Source organism: Lissotriton vulgaris, chromosome 1_2, assembly GCF_964263255.1.
Source record: "Lissotriton vulgaris chromosome 1_2, aLisVul1.2, whole genome shotgun sequence".
NCBI classification, from domain to species: Eukaryota; Metazoa; Chordata; class Amphibia; order Caudata; family Salamandridae; genus Lissotriton; species Lissotriton vulgaris.
This window is the reverse complement of record NC_141686.1, coordinates 344,055,157-344,068,711: the sequence shown is the minus strand read 5'-3', so window position 1 is coordinate 344,068,711 and position 13,555 is coordinate 344,055,157. Positions and strand designations below refer to the sequence as shown.

At 45.8% G+C, this 13,555-nt stretch overlaps 1 protein-coding gene across 1 annotated transcript in view; it reads left to right on the top strand.

The window, feature by feature from the left end:
- LOC147736733 (uncharacterized) overlaps positions 1–13,555 on the top strand; it is a 156,126-nt gene that overhangs the window by 105,097 nt on the left and 37,474 nt on the right. The gene's annotated exons all lie outside the window — the stretch shown is intronic.

Genomic DNA, 13,555 nt, shown 5'->3' with positions numbered 1-13,555 from the left:
ACACTGTTCCAGCCACACATAGAGATCAGACGTTGTAACATATTAAACCCTGCTACACTTTTACCCTCAATCACAGCAGACCCTACACCACATGACTGTGTGGAAGTTATTAACACAGTGACGAAGCCAAGACAAGACTTGACAGACATCGCATTGCCCGACCCAGACCTGACACTTTATGTGGATGGTTCATGTATGAGAACAAACACAGGAGAGTTAGTGGCCGCATATGCAGTGACCTCCGAAACTGAAGTCATAGAAACACATCGTATTGACACCTTGTCTGCCCAAGCAGCAGAGCTCATTGCTCTGACCCAAGCCTGCATACGAGCTAAGAACCTGAAAGTAAACATATACACAGATTCACAGTACGCATTCGGAGTCGTTCACGATTTCGGTGTCCTCTGGCAAGAGAGAGGCTTTTTGACCTCTCGTGGAGCCAAGATACAGCATGGTCCCCTCATTCAAGCTCTGTTAGATGCAATACACTTGCCTACAGCCATAGCCATCATGAAGTGCAAAGCACATACGAAAATCACTGACACTATTTCCCAGGGTAACGACCTGGCAGATCGAACAGCCAAACTTACAGCACAGACTCATACAGACATTCCAGCTGACACGACAAAGACTGAAGTACCATCACTGACGAATTGCATGACAGTCAGGGATCCCACACAAGATGTACTCGACATACAGACACATGCCACTCCAGACGAAATCAAGAAATGGACTGAACAAGGAGGGGTCCAGACAGATCAGGGATGGATGACAAAGGGAAAAGCCACATGGTTTCTCCCCGATTCTATGGTTCAAGCTATCATTAATACAGCACATAGTCCAGCACACTTAGGAGAAAAAGCCATGTTAGACAGTATACAGAACATCTGGTCCAACAAACATTTACGTGCAGCAGCAAAACAGAAAGTACGTACCTGTATGATCTGTTGTCAGTTCAACCCAGGCAAAGGCATTCCCGTGGAACAAGGTGAATTTCATCCTCCTGACCACCCTTTTGAAGTCCTCCAGATGGATTATATCCAGATGGACAGATGTCGAGGATTCAAGTATGTCCTCGTAGTTGTATGTGCCCTATCCAGATGGACAGAAGCGTACCCAGTCCCAGATTACACTGCTGTGACCACTGCCAAACAGTTGGTCCGTGAATTCTTCCCGCGATACGGTTTGCCCCGTGTCGTGTACTCAGATAATGGACAGCCATTCTCCTCTGAATTAATGAAACAGGTATCTCTCCTGTTAGGGTACCAGTGGAAGTTCCATTGCGTACGACATCCAGAGGCAGCTGGCCTCGTAGAGAGTCACAATCAGACTCTGAAAACACGACTAGCGAAGGTCTGTGCAGAAAAAGGCGTGGATTGGATGGTAGCATTGCCGGCTGCCCTCTTTTACATGCGTATGGTAGCCCATTCCAGAACCGGGCTATCTCCTTATGAGGTTGTTTTCGGTAGACCGCCAAATATGTGGGGTACACCTATGCCTAGAAAAATCACAGACGTTGACAGTAATATGCTGACAGATTACCTGGCTTCCTTGATGTCTGCACTACTCTCTTGTCGTTCACAGGTTGCTGCTGCCTTTCCAGATAACACCCAGGTTAAGGATCACGCCATTGTCCCTGGAGATATCGTCCTTGTGAGAAATTTCGACCGGTCAAGCCCCTTGGAGCCGCGTTGGAAGTCACCGAAACTTGTGCTACTGACGACGAGGACAGCTATTAAAGTGGAAGGACGAAAGGGCTGGATCCATGCCCACCACGTGAAGAGGTTTCATGAACTTGGCTCGGGAAAGGATTCCAAAGACTGTTTTGCGAAAGTTTCTGAGAACATTCCTGATACTGACACTAAACTCCCTTTGCTAGAAAAAACTCCGCAACAGGAGTATCGGTCTAAGCTTCGGTCCAGTAAGTCAGACAGCGTTTAATTGTTTAAGTCCCCCTCGGGTGAAGCGGTTAGACAGGTTCCTAACATGTATAAGACTGTAGACCCAAATAGTGAGAGAGATAGACAGAGACAAAAGAGAGACAAATATTGCAAAAATATACGCAGCAGATGCATAGTTACTTTGATTACTATGTTTTTCTTAAGTGTTTCGATTATATGTATAAGCTTGACGCTACATGTTTTCTTTCCTCCTCTTGGTTCACATGTACATTCTTCTTTCAACGACACTGTAGAGCACACATTCAGTGACCTGCCACCTCATGAACTATCCTATCGACTAGCACTGCGCAACAACACTTTTATCCGTATGTTACACCATTCTCACCAGACCAGCAATGTCACGAATTGCTGGGTATGTGGCCGACTCCCCCCTTACCAGAAAATGAAGGGAGCTCTGCCCCTCTTTCCTTATCCGTTTTCGCACAATGGTTCGTGCGGTGCATGGTTTGCTTTAATGTCCTCATTAGACAGTAAGTCCACAGTTTCCCAGGGCGATTGGATATGGGGAGACCTGAATACGGTTATGAATAAAGCATGTTTCCCAGACAAGGACGGTCTTCCCCAAAGGACAGGAACCGATTTAGAAAATGAAGTGTACGAATTAGGAAATTTTTCCCTTAACCTCATGATTCTGAACGTCCAGTCTGAGACTAATTCAGATTTGCCGTTTATAACAGTTTTACCCGTGAAGGGTGAATTATGCGTTAGAAAGAATGGTTCAGTATATTTAGGGCACAGTGATTGTAATACTGTGGTCGAATTCAGTGATAAAGGAAAGTCTACTTTCAAAGCTTCCCGCCATTCCTATTTTATTTGTGGTAAGACAGCTTATGTACGTCTGCCCTTAGATTGGGGTGGAACATGTTATATTGCGTTCCTGCTGCCTCCAGTTTTTCTAGCCCCATCTGATTATCATCGAGATTCCCGTCTCGTAAATGTCAGACACAAGAGGGAGATCGAGTCCCCAATTGTCAATCAGACTGAGACAACATTGGAGCAGTATACAGATTTCAATAAAGGATTCTTTTTCTTCATAGGCCCCATTCAAAATAGTAAATTAATACGTAGATTAACCAGAACTTTGGAAGCAGTAGTGAATGAGACTACTTCTGCCTTAGGAAACTTAACGGAAGAACAGTCTGCTATGAGACTTGTTGTTCTTCAGAATCGCCTTGTTCTTGACGTCATCTTGGCCGATAGGGGCGGAGCTTGTAGAGTGATCGGCTCCAGTTGTGTGTTTATTCCTAATAACGCACCATCAGTATATGCAGCAATAACAAGGCTCCATAAAATAGCTCACCAGATACACCAGAATCCTGGCACCTGGACTTGGTCCGATTGGCTCTGGAGCGTGATCTCAGCCTGGGGATGGAAAGTATTGTCGTTCCTAGGAATGATACTACTCATACTATTCAGTTGCTGTCTCTGTCTGCAATGTGGCCCAGCGATTTGCGGCTTGTGTGCCACTGCTTGTATTCCCCGTCCACGTTCACGTTCCCGTGCTCGAATGAAAAAAGACGAGCAAATGATGTTATATGAACAAATAGATGGACTCATGAAAATAGATATATCCTAAAGGGCGCAGTAGGGGCCAAGGAGGGAATGAGGAAACAGAAATGTTTAGGTAGTCAGTGTGCCCCCCCCCCCTCGCACCCTATCCATGTACCTATGCCCCATGTATGTCCCTGTTATCATGTAATTCCCTTCCCGTGCCTGTCATAATAATGCCCCTGCATTCCCGTCTAATATTAGCATGTCAGTTATTAGGCCTCCCATGTGTGTAATGTTAATTCCACACTGAGGCCTACGTTTTCAATACATTTACATGGTGCACTTTTAAATATCGCAAAGCACACGTTTTTGTGGCTCAGCCGAGCCAGGCCCTGAATTCAGGCTCCGAGCCTCTTCTGTCTCTGAAAGCTGCAGTGTAGGTATGCATCACTGACCTCTACCTTACTTCCTGCCCAGCCGAGCGGTGCCCTGCTTGGCCTGGCCTGCCTGCCAAGACGGTATTTTTGCCTACAGTTATCTGCTCAGCCTCCGCAAAAACACATTCCAGTCTAGTGAAATAGGTAAACATATTTCCGCCTGCAGAGCATAGGGCCCAGCCTTCCTGTCTCCTTGCAAGTGATTTACTGAACCCGTTGCCATAGTATGCCCAGGGCCCCGCGCATTGCACGAAGAAATGTATGCACCCTCTAGCATTCAGTGATGAACGGCCTCTGCCCGAGAGACCTTTTACTTCAGATAATACATCCTCTAAACACAAGATATCAGATATGCCAAAGGTGCAGGTCGTTCTGACATCCCAGACTCCAGACTCCTCTACTAGTGCTAAAGTCAAGCCCCCCAGCTCTCCCCAGCTACACGTCAATCTCACGTCATGTTCAGTTGCGCGCACATGTAGGGTGAAGGTTTCTGCTGACCCTGCAACCCTGCAGACTTTCTCTATGCATCCACCCACCTATGACACCTCTATGACTCATCAAGTACACACCTCCGTGTACGCCTCCTTACACGCCTTCTTTTACGCCCATGTGTTCTTATCTCTCTCTCTACACTTGTTACGCCTACTGTATTCATTGCAATTGTACGATTTTACTATATATAATGTGTGATGTTAATAAAACGTTGGATATCCGTTCCTGAACTTTAGTGGTGATGGAACCCGATTCTCAGTGACTCGAGTCATCTTAATTAAAGCCCGTATGACTCAGATACCACGGACTCTGCCTCTCATTTTAATGAGCTATTCTTATTGTTATTAATGTATAGAAAAATAGTCCCGGTAATTTTATTTACCACACAATGACTTGCTTCTACCCAGGCCCTCGGCGCCTTGTAGAACTCTTCCTTCACTCTAAATCCAGAAGTGGAAACATTGAACTTTTTGCAAAAGTACTTCAGCTGCCTTACTTTGTAGCTTTCCAGTTTCTCTTCTTCCCATTCACAGTCAATAGAGGCTATGGATTCTGTATCTCCTATGATAACTGAATCTGGCATTTTTCAAAAATAGGACAAAAATTCAAAAAGGAACCTACCAAAAAGTATGCAGTATCGTTATGGTCTGCACTCACTAAGTAGTGTTCACCAGTCACTGCACATGAGTCACAACTTCAAATTCAGTATTCTCACCGCTGACTACCAATGTTAGATTTGAAGGTCTCTCGTTGGCACAGGTAGGTACTTGTGACAAGCAGGGACTCTCTCCTCTAGTCAGGATAAGGGGGTTGCACACCTAAAATAACCCCTGCTCACCCTCTAGGTTGCGTGGCGCGAGCAGTCAAGGCTTATCTCAGAGGCGTTGTAAGTTAAGCAGTTGTGACCACATACAGTAACCCAGTGACTACACTACAAATGGACACCACACAGGTTTTATATAAAAAAATAAGTAGACTTTACCACAAAACCATAAACGACAAAAATACACACTATGATTACTTTAGGATGGAAGATTTTAAGATTAGTTCAGTTTAGTTCTTGGATGCGATACTCTGCGTCAATGTACCTTAAGTTGCATTGCACGTCCACGACAAGCAATGTCGCAGTGATGGGAATGCGGCAAAGTTCAGATACAAAGAAATAAAGATGTGAGGATTTTCCAGATGTGGCACGTTTCTCGGGGATGCGAGAAGTTCTCGGTTCGATGCGTGGACTGCAGCGGTGACACACTTGTTCAGAAGTGCGACGGCAACAGCTCCAACTGCGACACTCTTCTCGATGCGGCAACTACAGCGGCGAAATCCTTGTTCAGAAATGCGGCGGCAGCAGCTCCGACGGCGGCGCGCTTCTCGGGGATGCGATTCAGAAAAGGGGATGGTGATGGACAGAGTATCTGAATTAAGCAGAACACTCCTACCCAGTCCAAAGATCAGGGCTTGATCCATCACTGTTTTTTAGCTCACTGCACCATCCCAGCTCAGAACCTGGCTACATGCAAATTAGTCTGTCCCTGGCCCAGTGCATCATGGGAACAGGGCAGACCAAACTACCAAGCCAATTCTTATACTGGGAAGGAAACAAGCTTCCGGGGACCGGTTTCTAGCATTTCAGCCGTCTTCGGCCCGGCTTGCTTGAATCCTGATGGTGCAGTGAGCAAGGGACTCGCATCTGAGTATACCCTTCCACGCTTATGGTGGACAAAACGATGTGAGGCGCTTTCTCCGATGCAGTGCAATGCGACAGTTCCAGCAACGACACCCTTTTTCAGAAGTGCAACGGCAGGCCCAGCGACTGTGACATGCTTCTTCCTCGATGCGAGGCTCTTCTCTCGGTGCGGTGCAGTGCGACAACTCCTGCGACGACACCCTTGTTCAAAAGTGCGACAGCAGCAGCAGCGACGGCGACACGCTTCTTCTTCGTTGCTGCACGCATCTCTCCAATGCGGTGCAGTGCGACAGTTCCAGCGGCGACACCCTCCTTCTTCGGAGTTGCGACAGCAGGCACAGCGACTGCGACACGCTTCTTCTCGTTGAGTCGCGCTTCCAGCTCCTTGCGACACGCAGTTCCTCAGAAGGCCCAAAACAGCAGCAGGCCCTTCCACAAGAACTCTGGGGAGCTGGGGGTGGAAGTCTGCTGTCCCTGAGACTTCAGCAGGAGGCAAGCTCTTTTCCAAGCCCTTGGAGATCCTTCACAAGTTGAAAGCAAAGTTACAAAGTTCATTTCTCCTTCCTTTGGCAGTAAGGCAACCACTGCAGGCCAATCCCCCAAGCAGCACTTCAGCTTGGGATTAGTCTCTCCTCAGTTTCTTCAGGCTCCACTCCTCAGTAAAGGTTTCTTCTTGTTGTTCAGAGTGATCTAATCTCTTGGGAGCAGGGTCCCAATATTTATACCCCAAATCCTTTGTTCTCTGAGACCAGGGGGCCTTTGCCTTGTCCAGCCCAGTTCCTGAGCAATCTGTTTACCAGACTTCTCCTTTCCTTTCACAGTGCAGGACAGAAACATCAGACGCCCCACAGGAGGTGGAGCCAGCATTGTGGAAGGCAAGTACCGTCCTGGAGCTCTCTGTTGACAGGACTCCTTCTCTTTTTTCAGTGTGCAGGGCAGAGACATCAGCCGCTCCTCAGGGGGTGGAGCCAGCATTCTGGAAGGCAGGCACAGCCTATTCAGAGTTCAAGTGCACTCCTCCCTCCCATCAAGGTGCAGATCTCTCTATTCACCACTGGGTGACTCAGCCTGTCTCCTGGAATTCCCCAGCCCTGTCACTCACAAAACCAGACAAAGGAATACACAACCTAGCAGAGGCAGGTTTGAATGGTTAGACAAGTAAATACCTACTTTCTAAAGTGGTATTTTCAAACAACAGAATATTAAAATAAACTTTACAAAAATATGTATTTTATTATTCTGAGTCCATGCATACTAAACTCGAATTTCTACCATGTTCTCTGAGCCTGTTAGGATTATAAAATGTAACAATTCTAACAGCCCATTCTGGCCTATGGAGAACAGGTAGCCTTGCAATAGAGAAAAACGAAAATGGCTGTAATTCACTATTAGGACATGCCACACACATTAGGGCTTGTCCTACCTTATACTTACAATGCACCCTACCCTTGGGCCTACCATAGCGGTGACTAATATGAAGAAAAGGGAAGGTTTAGGGCCTGGCAATTGGGTGCACTTGCCCAGTCAGCATGACAGTACCAGACTGCACGCAGGCTCAGCAATGGCAGACCTTAGACACACTTTACAAGGCTGCTTCTGTGGGTGGCACAACCTGTGCTGCAAGTCCACCAGCAGCATATGGATTACACGCCCTGGCACACGCAGTGCACTAGACTAGGGTCTGACAAGTAAACCATAGCCAAACATGGAACTACTGATCAATACATCAATTTACGATAGGGAGCACTCGCACTGTGGCACTGAATAGCAGTGGCACAGTGCCCAAAGCATATATACACCAGCAAAACACATGAGGCAACAGCAAAAATGGAAGGGAGACCCACGCCAATGGTGCCAGGTCTAACAGACCACTACTGTCCTCCAATGTATACACGGCTGCTGCATTCTTAAAACCGCGTTTGATACTGCAAATAAACTGAATATTGGCGATAGATGGGCTGCATGGATAGAGACTTTTGAAGAGTTTATAGATGCAATAGATGCAAAAGAGTATAAAGTATCTTGAGAAACATGGCCGATGAAGGAGTGAAAGAAGTCATGAAAAAGAATTTACAAGAAGGTGAAAAGACATATGATCAAATCAAAAGGGCATTTAATGTCAAGTTTAAGACCGTGACAAATGTGAATTTTAAAGGATACATATTCACCCAAGAATGCCAGAGACCAGGTAATGAGTTTGTTGAAAAGACTGAATGTTTGGTAAATCACTGTAAATTCAATTAATTTATGATGAGGAGGCTACGCTCCTCGGAGTAATCAATGGATGTCTGTCGTATGCATTTCAATGACAAATGCTGATGGAAACTGAGCTTGTATCAAGTCCTCAAGGCTGCTTGCGCTGACAAGCGTGCTTATCGCCAAGTGACTGACATGGAGTCCGTAGTGCGTCGGTCATGAGCACGAAAAGTAAGCCAAGGTACAAGGCCGAGGGACACACGGATCTGTTTCCACAGAAAAAGAAAACGTGTAAAGATATGGTCTGTCATTTCCACACAAAGGTAAATGTCCGGCCATTGGACAGATATGCATAGACTGTGGTAAAGCAAATCATTTCGTGACGACTTGCAATGCGAAGATAAAAGTAAGTTTGTTGCAGTTTGAAGACAAAATGGCCGACCAAGCGCTACATCAGTGACATTCAACGTACTCCCACAAGGCTAAGAGGTCACACCAATTGAGTCAATTCGACGCAAAATGAAGTTGATAATAGTCTAAATCGTCGAGAAAGAATTCCTCCGTGTATGTTTACAATGAAAGGGAAAATGACAATTGTGCAATATTGATGTTTACTTCAAAAAGCCATGCACATATGGGGCTAGTCGAATGTGATAAAAAATCCAAAGTGAAGACAATTCAACATGAAGACAGCTGTGTGTCGATAAATATTTTGCCGCTGGAGATGTATCATGAATTATTTCCGGTACCACAATTTACGAATTCAAAGACTAAAGTATACTCATGGACTGCCTCAACGCCCTTCAATAGTCAAATAATTTTGTTTTAGCCATGATGAAACATAAGAAAAACTGTGGCGAATGCGCCTATTCATGTACTTCAAGGAAAAGCTTCAAGTGTTTGCTGAGTTTCCATAGTGCTGCTGATATGGGACTGATGTCCGTGAACTACACTATGATTGCTCATCATGAAATTGTAAGTCAATTTCCTTCATTATTTCATTGGTCGGGAAAAGTCAAACAATGAAATTAAGGTTACACATAAATGAGAATGTTCATCAAAGACAGACGAGTTGCGTTTCACTTGCATGAAGCTGTTGAAAAGGAACTTCATTTTTTACTTATATGTGGCATCATTGAACGCTCCATTGGTCCGACACCATGGCTTTCTCCCATTGTAACAGTGCCTAAAAGACACAGTGAAGGACCTGTACGCATAAGTGTTGACATGCATCAATCCAACAAGGCAACTGAGCAAGAAAAACCTCACAGTCCGCACATTACTGATATAATAACTCAATTGAATGGCGCAGAGTTCTCGACTCAACCTAAATAAAGGATCTTACCAATTAGAACTTGAAGAAAAATCCAGATACGTTGCAACCTTTTCTACGCATATTGGCTTTGTTTTGCTAAAAGCGATTGAGTTTTGGTAGATCCTCTGCTGCAGAACTTTTCCAAGACGTCATTTGACTTATCATATAGCCTGTAGTAAATGCATTTAACTATAGTGATATATTGGTATTGTGGGGCTGCACAGAAAGAGCATTTCAAAACTCTCATGCAAGTATGTCGTTTCCTGAATGATGCAGCCTTAACTCTGAATGCTGACAAATGTGAATTCCACAAGAAAAGCTTGAAATTCTTCATCCATGTCTTTTGTGATGGAGGTATGAAACCTGATCCATCTAGAGTACAAGCATTGTCTAGTGCAAATCCCCCAAAAGGTATTTCCATCTTACGATTTTTTCTTGGAACGGTCAATTACTGTTCTAGATACATACAAGACTTTGGTATGGTCATTGCACCACAACTAACCAAAAAGTATGTGTCATTTCATTGGTCACATGAGTGTGAGAAGAATGAATGAATGAATTTAAGTTCATATAGCGTGTAGCTCCCCTGAGGCCTCCTAGCGCTTATGGACAGAGCGGCAGAGGAACAGCAATGTTAGATCGATGCCTTGAAGAGATGGGTTTGCAGGAGCTTGCGTAAGGCCAACAGAGCATCCAAAAAATCAAGCAAACCATTGAGAGCGCCATTGAAATGCCCGACTTTGATCCCAAACTCCATACAGAGGTTGTAGTTGATGCTAGCCCTGTCGGGTTAGGCGCAATCCTTGCACAGCACAAGGGACCGCCAAATGCCTGGAGACATATTGTGGTACATGCCAATAAGAGCCAGTCACAAACTGAACGTGCTTACTCGCACCCTGAGAAAGAAAGTTTGGCACTGGTTTGGGCTTGTGAATAATTTCCATGTGTTTGTGTACGGAAAGCCCTTCACATTAGTGGCTGATCCCCAAGCATTGTTGATGGTATTCGGCAATCCCACAGCAAAAATGCCTCCTAGAATTGAGCGCTGGGGTTCGAGTTCCCAAGAATTACAACTACACGATTCTTCATCGTCCAGGGAAAGATCAGAAACTGGATGATTATGCCCTGGTACCCCATCTAAGACAGTGGAGGATTACATCCAATTTATTGTGAAATCGAGCACACCAACTGCCATGTCTTTAGAGCAAATTGTCACTGCCACGAGCCAAGGTAGTGGCATGTCAAGATTAAAAGTTGTGGAACCCGTATTCTAGACATCTCACTAATGACAGCGAGTATATGAAGTTCAGGAATGTAAGAGATGAACTTTCAGTAACGCAGGAAGGCCTCATTCGCAAGGTACACGGATTGTTATTGACCAAAGTCTCTGACAACAAGTAGCCGAATTCGTCCAATAAGGAGATCGAGGAATAGTTGCCTTTAAGAGAGCTCTCCGTGATAGTCTGGTTTCCGTATCTTGTCAAAAGGGTCAAAAAAGAATTGAAGACTTGTCACATATGCAACTGTCTTTCATCTCAAGTTAGTCAGCAACCTTTGATTATGTCAGAATTGCCACATCAAGCTTGGGAGAGAATTTCTATTGATTTTTTGATGGCCCTCTGGACAACGGACATTATCTTTAAGGTATTGTTGATCAATACTCCCATTTTCCATTGGTAGAAGACCTTTCATCCACTACACATGAGCCGGGTTATTCAAAACCTAGATGGCATCTTTGCGACATGACTTGTACCTGCATCTTAAAATCTGACAACGGCTCACCTTTTAATAGTCAAGAATTAAAAAACTTTCTAGATCACCTCAATATAAAGCATAAAAAAGCACTCCCCTTTGACCCCAGGCCAATGGTCTGGTAGAACGCCTAATGAGTACTCTAAAGAAAGCTGTTCAGCATTCTGCATTGGGGAAGCTCGACCTCGAAGGTGTTTTGAACACTATTCTTTGAGGTTACGGTTTGACCCCCTCACTCAACCTCAGAGGAAACCCCTGCAACTATCATGTTTGGAAGAGTCATGACAACCAAGCTTTCCCAAAGGGAGGGGAAGGGTGTGACAGGGGATACATCTGCATTCATCTGCACGCTGATAGTCTTCTTCGGTTGGGAGAGAGGGGAGTCACACTTTCATCTGAATAGGTTGTGTCCTGCCCTCACTCAAAGGGCTGATTTACCCCATACTGATCGTCTGGAACCAGGACTGGGCTGCAAGGGACTGTTGCACACTTCTGAGGGTTCATTTGAAGTCACCCGTTCATCAAATACATTTTTGAGTATATGTACTGGAGCTCTGATCCTTGTTTTTAGACGCTGCTTGGGACTTGTAGCCAGACATTGTTGGCTCTACAAACTGCTCATTGCCATGAGGACTGCTGTGCTGCCAGAAGCAACCACCATTTCGACTAACTGCCTTGTTGTGTTGACCTGCTGCTGCTGGGCTGAAAGAGGGTCTGCCAATCTGCAACCTAACTGTGTGCGGTCTGCTGCCTGCCACCTCCTTTTGTGCCCGAAGTGCTCTCCAAGGGCTTGTTTGCTTGCCCCCTATTCTGTTGAGATCTCAGGGCCATCAAAGACCTTGTTGCCTCTTTTCTCCAAGACTTCTGCTGGGTGAGCCCATTTTACAAGGGCTTGCATGTTGCCAGTGCTCCCTTCTGCACCAAGGTAAAACTTTGTGCATTACAGGACAGTGCACCATGGAACTACAGTGCAGCGCTCTGACCAGCGGAATGCCTTTATACATTCTAGGGAAGTGCTCCATGTTTTACAAACCAGCATGTGGTGAGCGTTTTTCTCTAGCGTGAACAGCGTTGTTTCGCCTGGAGGCATTACCAGAGAAACAAACACGTCCTTGAGCCAGCGTGCTCACTGCAGCTGAATTGTATTGTGAACCTCACCCCCGGAGTCTGGCAAGATATCGCCACCGTCAGATGCCACCAAGAACAAACTAGTGTGGCCCCTCTGGTCGTGAGACTCGAGCAACAGCCACTTGAAGACTTGTACTGCTCTGAGGTGGTACAGTGGAGCGTCTAAGGCTACAGGAGCTGCACAAAGCCTTCAAGGCGGGCGTTTCAACGACACGTTGTTCCGTAACATGCGGCGGGTGAGCATTCTGAGGCTCATTTCAGCCAGACTCACCCTCTGGTTTTAACACGTATACTGCACGAAGCTCTCCACGTTGGGTCCCACTCCTGAGACATGACAACATTGTTAGCAAGTTACAGATGCCCTGAGGACAGTGACCCTGCACCCACAAAGGTACTGTGAGGCGGGTTGGGTCCAGAAGAGTGGTAAAGCCGCCCTGCTCCCCTTCACGGGTGGCTTGGTTTCCCTTGGGCAAAGAGACGCGATTCAAGCGGCCCCGGCGGGCTCTAAATCGCAAGAGCGCGAGGGGCATTTCTTGTTCAGCATTGTCTCTGCTCTGGAGATGACCTCAAGAATGGTGCAGGCCGTCCATAGAGGAGAACTGCTGGAAGACTCAAGCTCAATTACTGTTTAGCGTTTAGTAGGTGCTCCTGCGCCGTACGTTTGGTTTCTAAATGCAATCACTTCAACCACGTTCAGTTACCGCATGAAGTGGAATAGCTGCGCAAGTGCACTTTGACCTATGTTTTCATAGTAATTTTTGTGTTTTTCTCTGTCAAACCTGCATTATTTGCACTAACGGTGTGATTTAAGTCATTTTGGTCTTGTTTGATGTACAATATAGAATTTATTTTTACATAATCCTGCGTGGATTCCCTTTTGTGGTTTTCTCACTTTGTTGCTGCGCTAGTGCGTTGCACAAATGCTTTGCACATTGCCTCTTTAAACTAGCCTGACTGCTCTGAGCCAAGCTACCAGAGGGTGAGCGCAGGTTATCTCCGGTGTGTGTCTGGCTTACCCTGACTAGAGTGGTGGATTCTGCCTGGCTTAGGTGCCTACCCTGGCCAACCAGAAACCCCATGTCGAACAGTGGTTCTT